The sequence below is a fragment of the Hippoglossus stenolepis genome, chromosome 8, assembly GCF_022539355.2.
Source record: "Hippoglossus stenolepis isolate QCI-W04-F060 chromosome 8, HSTE1.2, whole genome shotgun sequence".
Lineage (NCBI taxonomy): Eukaryota > Metazoa > Chordata > Actinopteri > Pleuronectiformes > Pleuronectidae > Hippoglossus > Hippoglossus stenolepis.
This window is the reverse complement of record NC_061490.1, coordinates 486,475-507,848: the sequence shown is the minus strand read 5'-3', so window position 1 is coordinate 507,848 and position 21,374 is coordinate 486,475. Positions and strand designations below refer to the sequence as shown.

General features: G+C 40.2%; 1 protein-coding gene across 2 annotated transcripts in view; it reads left to right on the top strand.

Moving 5' to 3' along the window:
* Positions 1–21,374, top strand: part of ldlrad4b (low density lipoprotein receptor class A domain containing 4b) — a 69,630-nt gene that overhangs the window by 11,409 nt on the left and 36,847 nt on the right. The gene's annotated exons all lie outside the window — the stretch shown is intronic.

Genomic DNA, 21,374 nt, shown 5'->3' with positions numbered 1-21,374 from the left:
TGCTGTGAATCAACCTCAGGTTAATATTGTGTAGCGCTGCTTAGATTTTTACCCAGAATAAACTCTTGAATTTTTAAACCACCTTACAACACTTCAAAAATTATTTCTTCAAAGCTGTCCAGTGAATACGGCTAAGTGAAAACTCTCCGTGATTTTGACCTGACTTTTGCCATCTGACAAGAAAGAGAAGCCGCTATTAGCTGAGGCAGTACTGAAAAGATTAGTAAAATGATATAAAAGTGTGTGTCTGTGCGTGGGTGTTGCCAAGTTGTTGATATCTCTGGTTAAACTGGATCTTTGTGTTAGCCAAAAGAGTTTTAACTCATTGAGTCTGGCGAGTCTTTTCATTCTGCAATATTCGCCTTGAGCTGAACTCCCCAAGTGGTATTTCTACAGAAGTGGAAGTGGGTGGTGTGGGTGGGAAGAAAGAGTGCAAAATAGAAGGCAAGAAAGATACAAAAGGGAAGAAAAGAGAGAGAGGAAAAAGAGATGGAAAATGTCAATTCTGTGTTGTTCTCTTTGCTCTCCTTAGTCACTCTAGAAGATGAATTTTTTCAAAACAATCATAAGAGAAATGCTTAATTTAATGTCATCTACCTGACCCCAGCTGGATCAGCCCATTTTCTCTTCAGCTAATCACATTAGGGAAAATTACATGCACAGAGCTACAGTTCTATTTAAACAACTTGATTTTTCTAAAGAAAATAAAAACATAAAGAATCCCAACATATTAACGGACCAGCCTGAGCTAAAGTACAAAAAAATACAGGCAATTTTCCACTTACCACTTAAACCACGCAAATAACAGATTTAATTTTCATACACTGTAAACAATTCTCATGTAAATTAACAGTAAAATACTTGCAGTAGAGTTGTCTGCAGTTTACTTAATTTTACATTTCTCCTACTGTAATCAACTTTACAGTGATATACTGAATTTTGGGCTGGATATCGATTATTATCGCGATATAACTTTTCCTCTATAGAAATTTAAGACATGTCGATATAACGTCAATAGAACTCATGCCGTCCATGTTTTGACGGACAACCGGAACAGCCAATGAGAATGAGCATAGCGCCGTGCCGAACCAATCATGTGGCTGGAATAGATTACGCCCACATCAGGTTAGGTTGATGCCCACAGCACAGAGTGTAGGAGCAGCAGCACACGTGTTAATGTTTGGGCTCCTGCACAGAGGTGGACGATTCTGCATCGATGCAGTGACTGAACACAATAATGTTTTCAGCTACGTTCATAGTTTTAGCGGGTTTCCACCGCTGAATAATTATAACACAGCTGCTTCAAGACAGACGCACATTAAGGACCAATCCCATTTCACCCCTTGGCCCTACCCCTTAGCCCTTCCCCTTCGTTTTGCGCGTTCACATGCAGGGGTAGGCTGTCCCAATACCTATTTTTCGCATCGACTACTGATGACGTGTCGGGTTTTCGCGACGACTACTGATGATGGTAACGGCTTCTTGAAGGGCTGTCCTAATTCGTAGGGGAAGATTTCAACCACTACTCCTTGTGACTCCGTTTCAAGGGGCAAGATAACCCTCGAAAACAAGGGGTAGGGTTAGGGGTAGGGCCAAGGGGTGAAATGGGATTGGGCCTAAAGGTCCGGTCGTCCTGTGTCGGAGTCTGCTTCCTCCTCACTCCCCCTCTGACCTGCGCTCACTTAACACTTTAACAATAAACACCATCACAGATCACAAGTTACTAGGACACGTACAGGACTGAGGTTTACTTTGTTTGATCCGCTCTAGAGTTTATGAGACACATGTATAAATCTGGTACACAACACGAGACGTAACGTGACGCGCACAGTCAGGACATCAGGGTTAAAGTGACCAGAACGATCCAGAGTCTTGATCTGACATCATCGATTAATAACTATTTAGAATATAGGACTAGATGGTGAATATCCCATGTGATTATCAGTTAATGTGTGAAGAGGGACAGAGACGAGCGGGGGGACAAACACACACACACACACACACACACACACACACACACACACACACACACACACACACACACACAGAAGTTCCTCCCGCAAATTACGACGTAACGCAGTGTTTTAACTTCATAGATGCAGAAGAATCGACGCCCTGTTTATCCAGGAACCTAAATATGAATTCGTCAGCTTTTTAGATAATAATATATATAATATAAGTGTGAGTGATTACAAAATCAACTTGTTGACCAGTGGAGAAATGCGCCTCAGTGGAGTGGAGCTGATTTAAGTTAAGATAAGATCAAACTTTATTAATCCACACACTGGGAAATGTTGTTGTTACAGCAGCAGGCAGGTCAGAATTAGGTAGACACGAGAATAAAGAAATAGAAATAGGTAATAGAAAAAAATTTTAATAAATGATATACACCTTTTCACTGTAGTTGTTTATAGTAAGTAAAGTGCATTGCACAAAATTATTGTACTAGCAAGTAAAATCAGTTTTTTGCATATAAAAATTATATTATGTTTGTACAGAAGAACATTGTACATAAACACAAATGTGCATACAAATTATTTTCTGGTTATTTGATTTATATCGCGATATATCGATATCGACTGATATGAAAAAAAATATCATGATAAGATTTTTTTCCATTTCGCCCAGCTTTAACTAAATTACAGCACATCGCTGTATTTTCTTATTGTCACAGTAAACTACTGGCAGCAGGGTTGCAAGCAATTTACCGCTTACTGTAACCTCAATCTAAAGTTTAGTGCTGTTACCACATAGTAAAACACTATAGTGTTTTACTATGTGGTAACAGTGTATTTTATTTGCAGTGTACTATTAGCAGCAGCCTGTACAATATTTGTTTTTGATGGAATTACACAATAATCTTAAAAACAGTACAATGTAATTTAATGTAATAACAGTATGGATGAGTTAATTACTATAGATTAAACATCCCCTTATCTGTAACCTTGTTTAGCTGTTTTGATTTGAAACTCTATACATATTCTATAATATATATATATATATATATATATATATCACCTTCATCAGACAATTATTATTATTATAATTATGGTGAGGTAATGTGTGTGAAGGACAGATGGTAGGCAATTTTATTGCATGTGAAGCCAAGAAGTGACATGTGAAGTAAACACCACCAATAACTAATCAACATTTCTGCCAGAGTGAAAAACATTGCACAAATTCGGCTAACGAACTTAAACAGGAAGAATAATAGGGTCTGCTCAGATACTGCTTTGATACACAGTAACCTTTAAAGGCAAACATTTTGAAATACAACAATGGTTTACCTGTCCTGGGATAAATGAACAACTTCCTTTTTGTGTACAGAAAAAGTTAGAATACCAACATTTTTTAAGTGAAATAATTAAAACAAACATAAAACATACTAAATAAAAAAAAAATTGTGGACAGGAGAACAAGACTATGTTCTACACAGGAAGGAGCAGATTTGATCAATTCTTAATTATTAGTAATCAATAAATAAATAAAATAAAATCAATATGCAAATGAATGGTTATAAAATGAACAGTGAAGGTTTAAGTCCGAGCACTGACTGTCACAATCCAGCTGTTTTGCACACATATGCACGAATAATCACAAATGCTAGTTCTTTAATTATAAATATAATTTATTAAACATAGTAACATTAATTCAAATCAATAACACTATCTCAACAAAAGTCCAATGTACTAAAGACACTACCAACACCGACAACTATAATGATTGTAACACTGTGTGTGTGTGTGTGTGTGTGTGAGAGAGGGGCAATAAAGATGGCGTACGAGGTCACGCTGGTGACGTCATATCGCCAAATTCAATATGGCAGCTGAACCGCATGATTTAAACAAAGGGAGTTCGAGAACAAAGGACAATGTGACCTAACTCGTGGCTCTAGTCGAGGAATGGCGATTGATGAACAACGTGGCTTGATCACACTATCTGGTCCCCAGAATGTATATAAGTGTGATTGTGTGTATAGATGCATCTGAATGTGTGTCTGTAAGCGGGTTATGAGAGAAAGAGAGAGAGAGAAGAAAGAAACATGCAATCAGTGATAAGAGGAGATCTAAATCACCACCAAGGACAATATGCGGTGATTTTACCATGTGGTAACCAGGCTAACCCTGAGGTCTGTCCAGCTTGGTACCGGTCTTCTAACTTGTAAAATACCCGCTATTGCTCTGACGTAGGCAAGTCTAACAGTTCGCGGGTGTGCTTAAAGCACGGATTCTATACACAGCAGTAAATACACAGCAACAACAAGGACCCAGCGGTCCGACACAATATTGTATTAAAAAATAAAACTAAATATTAACTAGTCTCTGCCCAGACATAAGCCTATTACTTGGTGCTGCTCCGTGGTTTTTCTGTGCGTAATCAGCGCGGTCCGTGGCAGAAAGGTAAAAACTAACAGAGTAAAACGAAATGAAAGTAAAACAAACGTCTGCGGGTTTGCTCCCTTTTAGTGACCGGGTCACACGGAACAACTTGGAGAGGTCCTTGTAGTAACAGCGGAGCACGGGAAAAAGCACAGAGCTGAGGAGCCAGCTCTCTTTTATCACCTGCATGGCATTACAGGCAGCTCCTGGGGGGTCACGGGGAGTCTGTTGTCTCTCAGCCAGTGAGAGGCCAAAGTTCGAATTCAGACAGCGGTTTGCAATTCCGGGGGGTCCACAAGGGAATTCTGTCACACTTTAACCAACTACTGAAAACTCTGGCTTAGGCTACTGGGGTTACGTGTAGGCCCCTCTATTGTTCTCTTTACTGGCTTTAGATCCCAACAACTATGATCACATAATTAAAGACAAAAATTGGCAAATAATCGTGGCTGCATTGATGTGCCTTGGTAGAGAGTTCTCATTGACCTATGAAATTCCACTAACAGTCTATGAGGTTCATCACAAGAGGATTGAACATGAGGATTGACTGTGACATACTTCTTCTGAATGACTGTTTTCTTGTAGACGATCTAGCTCCTAACGGCTTTTATCCCTCTTTCTGGGTTGATTCCAATTAATTCAATTCAATTTTATTTGCATCGTGCCAAATCATAATATACATTATCTCAAGGCACTTTACATAGAAGATCAAGACCTTAAAAATGATAGAGAAACCCAACAGTTCCCACAATGAGCAAGCATTTTGGCGACTGTGGAAAGAAAAAAACTCCCTTATAACTGGAAGAAACCTCTAGCAGAACCAGACTCAATGTGGACGGCCATCTGCCTGGACCGGTTGGGGTGAGCAGAGACTAATTGAAGCATCTAAAAACTCTGGAATCTGAGATTAGAGGTTGAATAGAAATAAAGTTAGCTACTATATGAAGTGATCATGGAGTTTGGGTTAAAATACACATGGGAAAAAAAGAGAAAATGACTAATGGACAGTGCAAGCCATACCTTGTAGGCAGGCAGCTTCCCAGTTAAAGATGTAGTACACTGAAAACAGAGCAGCAAGCCCTGTAAAAACAACAAAGTTTTGTGGATGCCCTCACATACGATATGATCCTCAGTGCTGATCATCCAGTGTCCAACTGTCACATGCTCTTTTCCATCTGAAACTCAAACAGCATCTCGACTTTTGCAAACGTCTTTATTAGGAAGAAAATTAATGCTTCATTCAAGTACACTTAACTTTAAAAACCTATCTAATATACAATATAATAAATGTTAATTACTGAGCAATATTAGACAAGGAGTCAAAGGTTGGTCCTGCAGCAAAACCAAACTGTGGTGAGAATGTTAGTTTCATAGGATGATTTTCAAGATGGCAAAAATTCAATGCAATATAAATGAAAAGAGAAGAGAAACAAACTACTGTCTGCAAGAAGGATGAGTCCATCTGAAGTCTGAAAAAAGCGTTTAGCAGCTATCAACAATAAAAAAACACATAGTTCCATTTGTCATGTAACTATTCAGCATCAATACTGATACAAATTTAGAAGAGCATCAAGTTGACTGAACCTGCATTGTAAGCATGAACTTAAACCTGTCTACCATATGTTTTTTGTAACTCTCTCCACTGGCATTAATAATGATGGATAATCAGAACAACCCTATCGTACCAATCGCAATGCCAGAAAACAAATGACTGCACCAAACACATCAAACATGACATACATCTTATTAAAAGAAATACAGACTGAAATGTCTCGTGTGTGCATATGCATACCGTCTTACGTGCCAAAATATGTCGAGCATAATGTTGGAGTATTTTCAAACTTTAGAATAAAAAAGTTTGCTAACATTCTCTGCTATCGTTAGCTAAGATTACCACATCCCATTATGCTGAAAATGTACAGAAGACAGAGGATAAACACACAGTAATGCTTCTAGCTGCAAACCAACTGACCATACAAACTCCAATATAATTAAAGTTTATGGAAAAAAGGTCCAGAGTTGGCTTCAGAACTTCGTGTTCCATGTGTTTTTTCAAATCTTTTCCAAGTGCATCAAGCCTAATTCAATTTGATTAAAATATACCTTTCGAAAAATGTATCTTATAAAAAACTCACTCAACACTTTATGATCTGTATTGTTCTTGTATTTGAGGAGACAAAAACCATTAAGTGGCAGGCTCATGTTCACACCTAGAGGCTTCAACCTGACTGAAACAGTTAGAGATTAATCGTTATATCCACTGAAGGAGATTATTAATCATTAACTACTTTGATACAGCCTTAATCATTAAAATGATTTTTCATGCACAAAAATACTCTCCCTAGTTACAGCTTTTCCCATATTAACCCTCAGAGCTTTTTTTTGTCTTAAAGGATAATAAATGCACTATCTTTAGGTTGTTGCTGTGGGTTTTGGACATGTTCCTGGCATTATATATAGACCAAAAAATTTAATTATCAAATTTGAAAATAGAATGTAGATAATCTTTCCTTAATATGTTAGTACGTGTATGATACATGGAAACTACAAGGGCAGAGTGTTTACTTCCACCAAGGCAGATTAGCCACTTTATCACAGTATTGCATCAGATACATATACTACGTGCACAGCAGACTGTTTATCGAACACAGACTAAATATCCATTCTCTGATATAGCTGAAAGGAATATTTGCTAGCATACAGCAATTAAAAAATTATCACCAACCCAAAAATACACATTTTGATTCACATAATCTGCATCATTGTCCAGATCCGCACACATTTTCACATATTAATAGATACTGGGTTTCTACAGATCTACAGAATTTTTACAAAGATCTCACCATTATTTCTTAAGACAAAACTAAAACAATTATCCGCACCAAAATTTGGGACTCATACAACATCCTTCCTCCAAGTTTCATAATTTCAGTAGTTTCATCATGATACTACTAAATAACAAGAGTTAAGCTGATAAATATAGATGAGCTGTGCATCAAAGTTTAACAGTGATATGTATTAGATTTGACATGATATGGTCAGCTGATGGTTTCTCTAGCAAAGTGTCACCACCATGTTGTTCTTGTTGAACTGAAAAAAACCTTTTCCACTCGTGGTCAAAGATCCGTCCGTCACCAACATTGTCAAATTGCATGTGCATTGATGTGGCGTGAACATGAGATGAGAAGCTGCTCCCCGAATTTTTTCTACACTTCTCTTTACAGAATACAGTTGCTGGCATCAGTTTTGCCAACCAGCAAGTGAATCCAAATTGGATCAGTCTCTTGAAGCCTAACCCTCAATTAGACCTTTGCCTTCACCCCATGGAAATTGTATTAATATTGCTCAAACCTGCGAAAAAAAGATCTTTAAAGGGGACATAGCATGCAAATTCCACTTTGTTAGTGCTTCTACAGGTTAATGTGGGTATCTGGCATGTCTACCAACCCAAAAACTCTGGGGAAAAAACACTTGCGCGTTTTGTTATAGTTCCTCTAAGTCAGAAACGTCATGCTTGGCGACCTGATTGCGCTTCCTGGGTATTGTGTCGTAACAAGGAACTGGAAGTCTCCTACATGGTCTTGGCCCCCCCCCGTTACTTCCGGGTTTACACCGGAGGCAGCGCAGCGCCGTTCCCAAGCACGCAGCCGGGCTGTTCACGGGGACGAGCATTTCTCCGCTGGTCAGCCCGCGATTCACTCACATGTGGCATTTGTCTGGATCGTTGGGACTGGGAGGCTGCAGCAGCTGCTCGGGCGCGACCGCTCGCTCTCCCGTGCGTGAGCTGGAATTTGTGTCAGCGCCACACAGCCAACAGTGTGGAAGACTTCCGCAGTGTTCAGCGCTACTGTAACCCCGAACCCGACATTCAACGGGTACAACAACAAGCGGAGAAAGCAGAATCGCGGGCTGACCTTATATATACAGTCTATGGGGCTGACCAGCGGAGAAATGCTCGTCCCGTGTGACCAGCCAGCCGGCTGCGGCGAAGCGGCGCTGCGCTGCCTCGCAGCGGTCTTCCACACTGCCAGCTGTGTGGAAGACTTCCGCAGTGTTCAGCTCTACTGTGCCGCGGGTTACAGTAGTTACGCGGGGTACAGTAGTTACGCCGGGTTACAGTAGTTACGCGGGGTACACCGGACGGAAGCGCCGCTGCGAGCAGCGCAGCGCCGTTCTCCACGCAGAGCCGCCTGGCTGTTCACACGGGACGAGCATTTCTCCGCTGGTCAGCCCCATAGACTGTATATATAAGGTCAGCCCGCGATTCTGCTTTCTCCGCTTGTTGTTGTACCCGTTGAATGTCGGGGTTCGGGGGAATGATGGTCTTCATAGCCCCCCCCCACCCCTCTCTTTCTCTCTCTGTCTGTCTGCTTGTGTGCTTGTAGTGGATGGGCAGAGGGGGATATTTAATTATGTGATTGGGAAAATTAAAACTCCAGGACAACAGAAGGGGAATACAAAGTATGGGATGCATATTTGATAATTTATATCATATAAAATATGTAATTTATATCGTTTAAAATCATGGGGGGAGAGGGGGGAGGGGGGAGCTGGCTCATTAGCATTTAAAGGAACAGGCACTCAAAACAGGTCACTCTGTGGAGGGCTGTTTTATACAGGGTAAAAAGGGTGCTGTTTTATATGATCCTTGTGGTATTTTGACCAAAGTATGTTACAGACATTTCATTAAGACCCCAAGGAACCATATCAACTTGTGGTAAAATGGGCATGCTATGTCCCCTTTAAAGAATCAGAAGAATTTTCCAGAATAAGTCACCCCATCCATGTGGATCATCCACAGAACCAACAGTGAAACAGTATTTTGGAGTATAAGTTTTGAGGGGAAATAAATTCCCGGAAGAATGATTTGAATCTTGGACTTCAGGGGGCAGCTATACTTACCACTGAAGGTCAGAGAGAAAGAGAACGTGTTGAAAATTCAATAAAAATGGATGAACCACTGCACACTTAGCATTCGTGGAAGCATGTCGGACGAGGGAAGCAGTCAACTGCAGAGGTAAATAATAGACTTGAGTACTGTAGCATCTGGGAGGGTCTTATACTCAGAGGAGTCAAGTTTAACTTCTTGTTGGAAAGACGTGAGCTGCTGTCTGCATGGAACTGTCCTCCCGTCTGTCCTCCCATCGCTCCCCCCTCCACCCCGCCAATCCCTGGTCTTTTTATACCTCTGTCCTTCCCTCAGCCTAAAACATCCTTGCCATCTTCAAAATACCACCACCATTACTTAGAGAATAGTTCGACCCCCACCCCTACACCTTGCCTGCCTGCTCCGCCTCCTTGTACTGAAGCTTCTTTTCTTTTTCAGCTGTTTCCTCTGTTGTCAGCAGCTGTTGCTCACATACTTCCCTTTATTCTGGTCAGAGCTGCTCAGTGATCAGCGGCGCTGCGTCATGATCAGAGCAGAAGCTGCAGTTGGTTTGTACCGAGCTGGAGTCTCTGTGTCCTCCTCCACTCTGCTCTCACTTGAACTAATAAACACTCATCACTAGTTATCAGGACCTGATCAATACATGAAGTAACTTAGTGTTTGTTTGATTCGCTCCAGAGTTTATGAGGCTGCATTTAAACATCATGAAAATGACTTGGCAACATTTTGTGCTCTGTACAACACGAGACGTGACACACACAGTCAGGACGCAGTGTTTAAGTGAAGGGAGCGACGCGCAGACATGATCTGACATCGATTCATAACCAAACACATGACCATAAGTTTTTTCACCTAAATCATCCCAATAAAAAAATAACTATGTACGTGAACCAGTTTGTTTTCATCTGCATGAACTGAACTTGGAACTCGTTCTTTTTAAGTGTGAACTGGCTCAACACTGCTTCTACAGATGGGCTCAGATTCAGATTTCCCATTCACATTTGATTGTGTAAAGGTTTGGGTGTTAATTTGATTTAAAAAAGAAAAAGAAATAAGTTTTATTCAACCATCCTATATTTGCTTAAAAAGAAGAAGAGCAAAAGCTAAGATGCCCCAATTGTTTAGGATAAAGGTTATCTTTGAGTTTGATAAATAACATCATCCTATGTTTGCTCAGAGGCATAGCAAAGAGACAGCCAAATTTAATTATGGTGTGGTATGTTTTAGTTTGATTTTATTTTATTTTTCTTAATAACTTAATAACTCTATCATTTGGACTTGTCATCGATAAAAAAACAAATGTTAAATGTATATATCCACCTTCTGTCTTTCCATTCCCGCAACAAAATACATAGAAAATGGGGATTTTTCGGACATTTAGAAATGGTGATTAATCGTGATTAATCAAAGCTACCCTGTGATAATCTGATTTAAAATGTTAATCGTTTGACAGCCCTAGTTCTTTGTTGTTAAGCATCTCAACCTGAAGGGGGGAGACAGAAGGAGGGGAGGAGGCCCATGGTCAATGTTAGTTTGTGTGTTGCACCTAAGGCTTAAAAGGACAAACTGATTATAGACTTTACTGTATCAAGGTGGCACCGACTGGCCCCCCCTTAGCAGTGCCACTGCACTAAGGCACATCACTCTGTGCTGCGTTACATTGTAATCTGCAGGGGAAAACGTATGTCTGCAAGAGTGTGTTTGCGTGTGTGTGTCTGCTCGTCTCTGTTACTCTTCAAACACAAACTGATAACCACATGTATTTAGTTATTAATCGATGATGTTGGATCATGACTCCGGATTGCTCCACACACTTTAACCCTGATCTCTTGTCTTTGTGTCTCATGTTGTGTGAAGCAGGGGAATGCATGCGCGGTGTGTTTAAACATGTCTCTCATAAACTCTAGAGCAGTCATTCCCAAAGTGTGGGCCGTGCAGCCACTGCAGGTGGGCCGTGAGAGGTCATCAGAAAATAAATAGATAAAAAAGTTTCAGATTTGTAAGTAAGCAATAAATTACCACAAAACATTTATGATTGATTTAAAAAAAAAAAAGTAATCATCACAGGTAATGAAACAAAGACATGAGATATAAATTCCACGTTGTTCTTATTTTATCTGACCTATATAGCAGGTGTCATTGTTTTTGCTGACCGTCACATTAACACTTGAACGCATCATTAGCGGGGGAATCATAGGTGAGGGAGAACTTTGTTGTCTGCTGGGTCGAGCAAGATGGAGCAGAGGAAAGCTGCTAATGACGAAGGGGAATCAGAAAGTCCAACTGAATCATTCAAAACTAAAAAGAGGACTCGCAGAAAGGACTCAAGTGAGTACCTGTCGCTGGCCCAGAGGACAACCCCCAAGCCTGTGTGTGCTGTGCGCTGAGATGCTAGCTAACAAGACCCTGGGACCATGTAAAGTGCGCCGCCATTTAGAAACTAAACATGGACAATATTTATCCAAGCCTCGAGCATCTTTTAAAAATACGCTGAGAGAGCATCGGAGCCAGCTACGCGGCAACATCACCCCTCTCATTGGATGAGTTATAGGTGACACAATGTCACTTCACGCGATATGTGATTCAACATCAAGTATATCGAGATAAATTGCTTGAGGTGTCAGACTAGAGGAATTCCAGTGTTAATGTCTGTTTATGGATATGTGGTAGCGAGCGTTTTTCTTCTCCCTGATATTGTTGTTGTGCTCTGTTATACAAACAGCAAGAATATATTTTTAAAAATCCACTATTTGCACTTCATGTTTTTTTACATTGGTTGCTTTGCAAATTGTTACGCTTAAATGTGGATGTTATTGGATTTGCACTGCACATGCCTACGTTCATATACAATTATTTTAGCTATAAAATGAATAATATGTTTGGTAATAGATGATTATTGTCCTGTGTGTGGATCTTATAGTTGTGATTAAAGGTGTGGGTGGGCCGCACAAATTTTTCAGTTCTCAAATTGGGCCGCGACATTCTTAAGTTTGGGAACGGCTGCTCTAGAGAATCAAATCAACACAAAGTAACTATAACTTGTGATCAGTGATGGTGTTTATTGTTAAAGTGTAAAGGGAGTGAGGAGGAAGCAGACTCCGACAGAGACTCTGACACAGGACGACCGGACCTTTCATAAGCGTCTGTCATGGTCCTGGAGCAGTGCTGGTTCTAATTATGCAGCGGCAGGACATCAATAAAACAATGAACATAACTGAAAACATGAATCGATTATGTTCTGTGTCTGCATCTATGCAGAGTAGCTCACGTCTGCATCGCGTTGCATCTAAGAAAGAAATTGACTGGTCCGTAGAGGAAAGTAGGAAGCACGCACATAATATAAAATAAAAATCTAGGTACATGGATTCCCATCATAATTGTTGTCCAAATGAGGTTTCTTCCATTCTTTCCAAATTCATGACATTGGAAGGACCAGCCACGACTGCGCTCCTTCTCAGCATTAAAAGCAATTAACAATTTCTTCTTACCCTGAAAGTGCACACACACACACACACACACACACACACACACACACACACACACACACACACACACACACACACACACACACACACACACACACACACACACACACACACACACACACGATTATATTATCAGATAGATAGATACATAGATTGATTAGTGGATCTATTGACACCTGCAGCACAATTAATGAACTGATATTTATGCACACTGTGGTAGTATCGACATGAGCTTTACATTTGGGACAATTTGGTGACATTCCTGTTTTATACCTACTAGTAAAATATGGTGAAATATAAATACTATGCAGAATATTGTATTGTAAATTTGGTACACATTGAGATATTGGAAAGCAACAGCAGGATCGTATCCTTGCAGTGTCTGCTTCAATTTACAATGTTATAAAACAGATATGAAGCAAATCCTCATATTTAAGAGGCTAGGATTACAGAGTATTTGGTGAAAGAATACTATATTTTAATGTCTTCTTTTTTGGGTGATTGACTAAGTAATTACTGCGAAAAACCTTTCAATTACTTAAAACCGTGAGGCATTAAGATATTATTAATACTCATGTGATACCAATTATTGGTGATACGCCCTGCAAAAGTATTAGGACACCTCTATGCAAGGAAAATCTTGATGCATGGTAAATCTTAGTGGTGCACCGATGTATCGGCCGTATATCGGTAGCGGCCGATATTCGCCTCGTTTACTGCCATCGGCGTATCGGTAATAAACTTGACTTTCACCGATAACATTGGCCGATGTTCATTGGTATGTTTTCTGCAGCCTGCCAATCTGGCATCCAGATTATGGTACACTGGCGCCGGGTTTACACCGGGCACTGAAGCGCCGCGCAGCGCAGCGCCAAGGAAAGCCAGGCGCCTCCCATCCACCCCCCTGTTAAACCTTTGTGCGGTTCACATGGGCTGCGATGCGCCGCGTCGCACCAGCGCCCTTCACCGATATTTTCGGCGTGCGAGCGAGCGTATCGCGCCAGGAAAGAGACTGAAAAATGATTTTAAACAATATAAATTGCATATTTTGTATGATATAAATGATCAAATATGCATCCCATACTTTGTATTCCCCTTCTGTTGTCCTGGAGTTTTAATTTTCCCAATCACATAATTAAATGTCCCCCTCTGCCCATCCACTACAGCCACACAAGCAGTCATATAGATAAAAAGAGAGAGAGGGGGGGCTAAAGGCTTGCTTGGAGAATACGTCATTTACCCTCGACACTCGACATTGAACGGGTGGAACGCTTGTTGTTGTATGTAACCCGTTCAATGTCGGGCTGACCGGCGCAGAGAAATGCGGGTCCGGTGTGAACAGCCAGGCGGCTGCGCGCTTGAGAATGACGCTGCGCGGCGCGGGGCGGCGCTTCAGCGCCCGGTGTAAACCCGGCGTTACACACCAAGAAGGCCACATGCAAGTAATAAACAAATATCGGTATCGGCTATCGGCTAGATTGTTGTTTTAAATATCGGTATCGGCCAAGAATTTCCATATCGGTGAATCCCTAGTAAATCTGCCTCTCCTTGGTGAGGTGTGTGACAGTTAGAGGGAAGCAGGAATTGACTGTTTAATCAAATTATTATCTGCCAGAAAAGAAGCATGCAGACAGACAGACAGACATGACATGCACATAGACTGACACAGACAGACAAAAGCCCACTTGTTTCTTCCTTACCCTCCCATCTCTCAAAGACAAAAGAGATGATCTTTTGTTTTACTCGTTTCCACTGCTCTGCTGTTTAATTGTTCAGTCTCAGAGATGAGACACAAGACGCCATGCTTTGTTGTTTGTCTGCTTTTAACATCGGTCTGCCTCTACCACTTTCTCCCCCCACACACTATCTCTTCCTCTACTCAATTGTTTCCCCTGTCTGTCCTTTTCCCATCTATGATCTTTGCTCCTGTCGGCTCTCTGAGCTCTTTATCTCTCTCTTTGTCACTAACTCTCTCCCTCTTTTCCATTCTTAGTTTGTTTTCTTATTCATTTATTTCCCCTCTACTTTTCCCTTTTTTGTTTTTTTCCATCGATACTTCATTATCACAATGATGCCAAAATTCTACTTAGGTACTGTAGATGTCGTAGGTATGTGGTGGATATGCAAGTCCTCTGGAATGACAAGGTCAGCAGCATTATAATAATCTGTTAACACAGCATTTCAAACAAAAGATGGAAAAACATCTGACTTCTTTAAGCACCTCAGAAGCAGGTAAGTCAGATAAGTACACTTAAAAAAATATTTTGGGATTTACTTAAAAAAGTTATGTCAAGTGGTTCCATGCAACTGTGTTAAGTAACTGCTAAGGTTCTTTATTTTTTAATATGGACTAAATTTTTATGGATTATTCTTACATTAAACCTACTTAATACTGTTACGTTCAAATAATTCAAGTTATACAGAAGTGAATTGAGTATATTCAATTTAACTAGTTTAGTTAATTTGTAATAGATTTTTCTTACATTGAACCTACTTAACACTGTGATGTTCAACTAATTTAAGTTAAGTAGATAAGAAGAACACAGTCAAGTTAAGTTACTAAGTAAGACAGTTGCGTGGAACCACACTTGACATAACATTCTTAAGTAAATTGAAACTCAACACAACAAAGTAGATATAAAGTAACTGAATTTGTCCTACTGAAATGCCTGGCTCTGTTAAATAGAAAAATAATGTTAAAAAAGGAATCTCACACACAGTGTCTTTCACAACAAAACTGCATTTATTTTGCATTAAACGGCAGTTTGTAAACAGCTAACTGTAGTTGCATAAATTGCAAGCAACTTGACAGAACATAATAAAACAGCAGCAGCTTAATACATAAAACCTCAATTCTCTCATAGCCTTCTCATTTTCCTCTCTCAAAAACTGTCCTTTAAGTGCAGACATGTAAAACAGTAAGGGTTAACAAAATGTATCTGTTCACTGTATTGATGCTCACAGGCAAATTTTTTACTTGCCTCAGAACATTTCTCAAAAACAGACAAAATATTCTTGATGTTCAAATGAACAGCTGAAGTGCATATATTACCAAAACATATTTCTCAGGAAATCGCCTGTTCTTCCTCCACTTTAGACATCGCTCAGGAACTATGCTAATTATTGATTAACAGGCAAGTACAGCAAAACCTGACGAACAAAAAATTTTGCACAGGAGAAAGACATTCATGGGACAACAATCTGTCAAACGACTTAAATTTATTGGACATTAGATGTCATGGGTTGAACAGGTAAATCTATTCATTCTTTCTTTACTCCCACCATTATTTTTGCTGCATAGTTAATTAACAGTGTTATGGGGAACAGATTTAGCCAAGTAATGTCGATCAATGTATGTAACAAAAGCACTACATGCATAGCCTCAATGTTCACCTCAGTCTCACACAGATCTTCCCTAAATTCGTGGTATCCACTACATTTGGTGTCCCCATTTCTATATACATGCAACAATCACAATATACAATACTTGCCTTAAAGCCACAGTTGTCTCTGAAGTCCAATTGTTTTTGTTCTGAAATTTTACATAATTCTTAATACAGAGGGATTTTTGTCTTGCCTGACCCTGTATTTCTATCAAACTTTTTGGCTCCACAGTGCCCTCTGTGTTACAGTCAATGATAGTGTGGAGGTGGCAGGGAGAGCACCTCCACCTGTAGGAGAGGATCATTCCGCGCAGGTGAGAGCTGTTAGCTGATTGATCCTCAGCTTTAAAAGGCAGCAGCGGTGCTGCCTCTGGAGGAATACAAGCGGAGAACTGAGACACGAGAATCACGGACAGAGACGCACATGGACACTGAACTGAACCGAGCTGCAAAGCCGAGGTGCCAGCTTAAAAGCTAGCACAGTTAAGTTGCGTGTTTTTGAGTTACAGTTAAGAATAAAAGATGCTGAAAAGCAACAGCCTTGTCTCTGGCTGTGTGTTGGAGAGCCCCATGGCACGGTCAACTGCCACGGATAGAAACACAGAATTACAACCCGGTGCCACTTTTGTTTAGATAAAAATACAGGGACAAGCTAGGGAAATACCCTCGGTATTGAAAAATTATGAAATATTTTAGAACACAAACTAACCCAACTTCAGAGACAACTACTGTAGCTTTAAGGAAAGTACTGCATATCTATTGCATGTATGAAGAAAGGGAGCTTCCAAATATGGTGGCTGCCATGAATTTAGAGGGGATCCGTGCGCACAACTCCCAACATTCGATAAATCAAAGCGCTCTCTCAAAAGTCAAAAAATTGTCCGTAATAATCCATCCACATTTAAGCGTAAAAATTTGCAGAGCAACAAATGTAAAATATTAAGTGCAAATAGTGGGTTGTTAAACATACATGTATATTCTTGCTGTTTGTATAACAGTGCACTTACACATTACATTTCACAACAATAATATCAGGAAGAAGAAAAACACATTTGCAGCTTAACCAAATATACTTGACGCGTTTAAGGCCCCTGAAGAAAAAATGCTTGCTCTCACATGTCCATAAACTGGCTTGGGGTTGCCTCTGAGCCAGCACTCGTAAATCCAAGCGACAGGTACTCACTTGAGTACTCTCTGCGAGTCCTCTTTTTTGTTTTGAATGATTCAGTTTGATTTTCTGATTCCCCCTCGTCATAAACAGCTTGCCTCTTTCGCCCTGACAGCCACTGCTCCATCTTGCTCGACCCAGCACATCTCAAAGTTTTCCCTCACCTATGATTCCCCGCTAATGATGTGTGATGCGTTCAGGTGTTAATGTGATGGTCAGCAAATACAATGATACCTGCTTTCAGATAAAAGAATAACGTGGAATTTAAATCTCATGGCTTTTTTTCATTACCTGTGATGAATACTTTTTTTTTTTTTAATCAATCAAATATTTTGTGGTAATATAATGCTAACTTACAAATCTGAAACTTTTTTATTCATGCATTTTTTGATTGCCCACCAGGGGGCCGCGGCCCACACTTTGAGAATGACTGCCTTACAACATCCCGATGGAAAGACTGGCATGCTAGACTCTCTGTGAATCGTGTGAAAGTGTCCTTTTTCTCCTATCAAGACAGTCAAAAGCAGATTTATTGATGCAAGATTTGGCACATGCACTAGTAATATAATTTTATTAAAAAATGTTCCCCAATTGTCCAAATGAGAAAGAAACTGCATTAAGACGTCTCCAACTGAGTTTTCCAGTTTTCACAAACTGTGGTGACAGGAGCGCAGAGCTAATGGGGTGATTTTATCCTTACTACAAAACTGTGATATCATTTTAAATGTTGTCTCTAGTGTAAAATCAGCAAGACTAAAACACTCCACAAAACAACTAATCACAAACCTTGTTTATGACAGCCATGATCTCCACGATCTTGCTTCCTGCTGCTCCTCCCTTCTTACGGCACCCTCTGGACAGCTTGGTGGAGTGGTGGTCAAGTTCTGACATAAACTTGGACATCAGTGGGATGGTGGTAATACATGTGAATTATATGAGTTTATGGGGTGGGGAGGGGAGACACAAAACAACAACTTACAGAATTTGGCAATACAGAAATAAAAAAAAAAAGCTGCATGAAAAAAAAATTTGTATTGTTCAGTAGGGCTTGGTGATATGGTTGAAATATTAAGATTTTTTACATTCCAAATTCTGATAAAATATTTTTTCAATAATAATTATCTTCTAAGTGTGTCATGTTAAGAGTTGGACACTTATTTCTGACTTACCACACGTTCAGAAAAAAGCTGGCCATCTGCTTTTGAATTCTGCACTGGAGGGCATGTCGATTATGAATTCATGCCTCCTGTGGGCAAAGGTTTTGTCCATCTTCACTTGATCATCAGATGGTTGTCCCTCTTCTTGACCTCAGATAGTAGTTCCAACCTCTCTTTCTCAAGACTCTCTTTGGACTGGATAGTCTGGTAAGTAATTCACTTCGGCTCTCCTGGGTTTCTTTAGTTAGTTTGGCCTTGTATGCGTGTCGCCTCGTCTTTGTTTCAGGGAATTGATGCTCATTTGCTGCTATGCTGCTAAAACCTTTATCTTGATGTTCTCCTTTACACTTGACATCCATTGCACTTCTGTCCGTCCTGGGAGAGGGATCCCTCACATGTGGCTCTCTCTGAGGTTTCTACGTTCTTTTTTCCCTGTTAAAAGGGTTTTTTAGTAGTTTTTCCTTACTCTTGTTGAGGGTTAAGGGCAGAGGATGTCACACCATGTTAAAGCCCTATGAGACAAACTGTGATTTGTGAATATGGGCTATACAAATAAAATTTGATAAATTTGATTGATTGATTTCAGAGATTATATTTCTCAGGCTAGTGCGATAATTTGCCATTTTGTACTTTAAACTGATCTTTCAACCATAGAATCCAGTGACAGAATGGATTTTTGCGGTGACACAGCGTCATTAGAGATCCTGAGTTTCTAACTCCGTAGAAACTGTGGAGGCTCTCACTCAGACTTTTGCATTGACACATGCACCTCCTCCAAAAAAAATGCAGAGGATCTGCGGCGATCTGCCTCTCATCCAATGTCAGCTGGGATTGGCTCAAGCCCCCCACCCTCCCATCCATGACTGTCAAAAGATATATGGCAAATGGATGGATGGAATTGTTGGATTTCACCTTTATTGGTACCGGCTATGAGATTCCTGGTATCCTTACTGCAGAATAATGTCTATTACCAGCCTGCTAAGTTAACAAAGGTCAATGTTTCTGCATGGCTGTTTGAGTTGCCTTTGGCTGATAGAAGTCAGCAGGGTGAGATGGTGTATGTACATATGTGTGCATAAGCAGTCTCTATTAATGATGGCTTTTTTAATTGGTGCCCTTGGGTCTTGTTTGCTTACTATTAAATCCAGGGAACTAACTGCGTATGTGTATTTTTTTTTTTTTAAGCGCTAAGGAAGTACTCCAATACCAGCAAACATTTTAACATATTAAAGGATAATATTTGTTGTCTTCTATATTATTATTGTCTACAAATCCAATCAATTGTTTTAGTCCATCTCTCATTACTCTCTGTGACACTCAGCCGCAAGCCGACTGGGTTCATCTTTTTTTTCTTCCAAAAACTCAGTAACTTTTAACAGCTGGGCTCTGCAGCTCTTAGGATATGTTTCTCAAGCTGGAGGAAACAGTACTTTGGGAGCTATATTCAGCTGCAGATTGTTTATTAAGGAAAAGGTCAATAATCAACATGGAATGTGATAGTGTGGAATCAGTGTGGTTATATGGTTGAAATGATCACGGTGTGGTGCATGTTGTCAGTGGCAATGGCACACTGGCGTCTTGGTAGGCGGCACTGGCCAGGGGCCTCCAGTTCACCTAATGGTAATGCAGCTCCAGCTAATCAAGGACCAGGGGCCTCATTTATAACTGCTGTGTATGCACAACAGGGCCTGAAAGATACTTACACCACAACCCTGTAAACGTTCGGATTTATTAAAACCAACCTCAAGGGAGAATGTGCGCACTTTACGCTAACTCTGACCCATGCGTGCGAACATTTTGGAGACGGGAAATTACGATGCAGGTGTGAGGTGATGAATTGAAGCCAGATTATTGATCCACTTCATCTTTAACATTAAAACCAGCAGTGTTATATGTGCTTGCGCGACAAAACAGTTCCATAAGAACCTTCAATTTAAAAAGATATTAAACAACTTACAGCAAATTACGTTCAAATACCAATTAAACAGCGCAGTTGAAGAGCCGATTCATTAATAGTTTTTTATATCTTCTAACACTGTGTATCATCAAGTACAAGTGTGTGTAAAATCGTTGCAGTGAATGTGATTGTGCCATCAGGCGCACAGAGTGCACCGAGCGCACTGGATATCACTCACGAAAAATAAAGAAAAACTACTGTGATGGAAATTTGACCTGGTGAGACTTCTGAAATAAAGAGATTAGAGAATCATAGTCTTTTAAGTAGACTTTATTCCTTGCAATGAAGGTCATACAGTATGCTTTTCGTGTGTGTGTGTGTGTGTGTGTGTGTGTGTGTGTGTGTGTGTGTGTGTGTGTGTGTGTGTGTGTGTGTGTGTGTGTGTGTGTGTGTGTGTGTGTGTGTGTGTGTGTGTGTGTGTGTGTGTGTGTGTGAACTATGTGTGAGAACTGTGTGTGTGTGTGAGAACTATGTGTGTCAACTGAGTGAATAGTAAAATCCCAGGAGATAAGACACATGCTGAAGGCCTCCTGGCCAAGCCAAGACCCAGACACTGGCTGAAGGCTTCTTCGAGGTCTTGGTGGGGGAGACAAGCCCAGTCAGATTTGTGGCTCTGATGTCATCTTAACAGTTTCACAAGGAGAAATAGTATGCATAAGCAGAGATAATACAAGTGTGGTATAATGGTAAAATTTGCCATTGCATTCCTCCCTTTTGATCATACAATGATCACAACAGTATATATAAAACATAATAAACATCAGACCCAGAAATTCTGAAAGATTCAATCTCGGACATCATTAACATGGTGATAATCATATGCTCCTCCCAAAATAAGCATTGCAGGTCAGCTGAAGAGATACAATGCATCACAAAGGTCAAATGTCTTATTTGAAAATTATTTAGTCTGACTAAAAGTTTCAAATATAAGTCTGAATTACTGTTGCTAGCACTGAC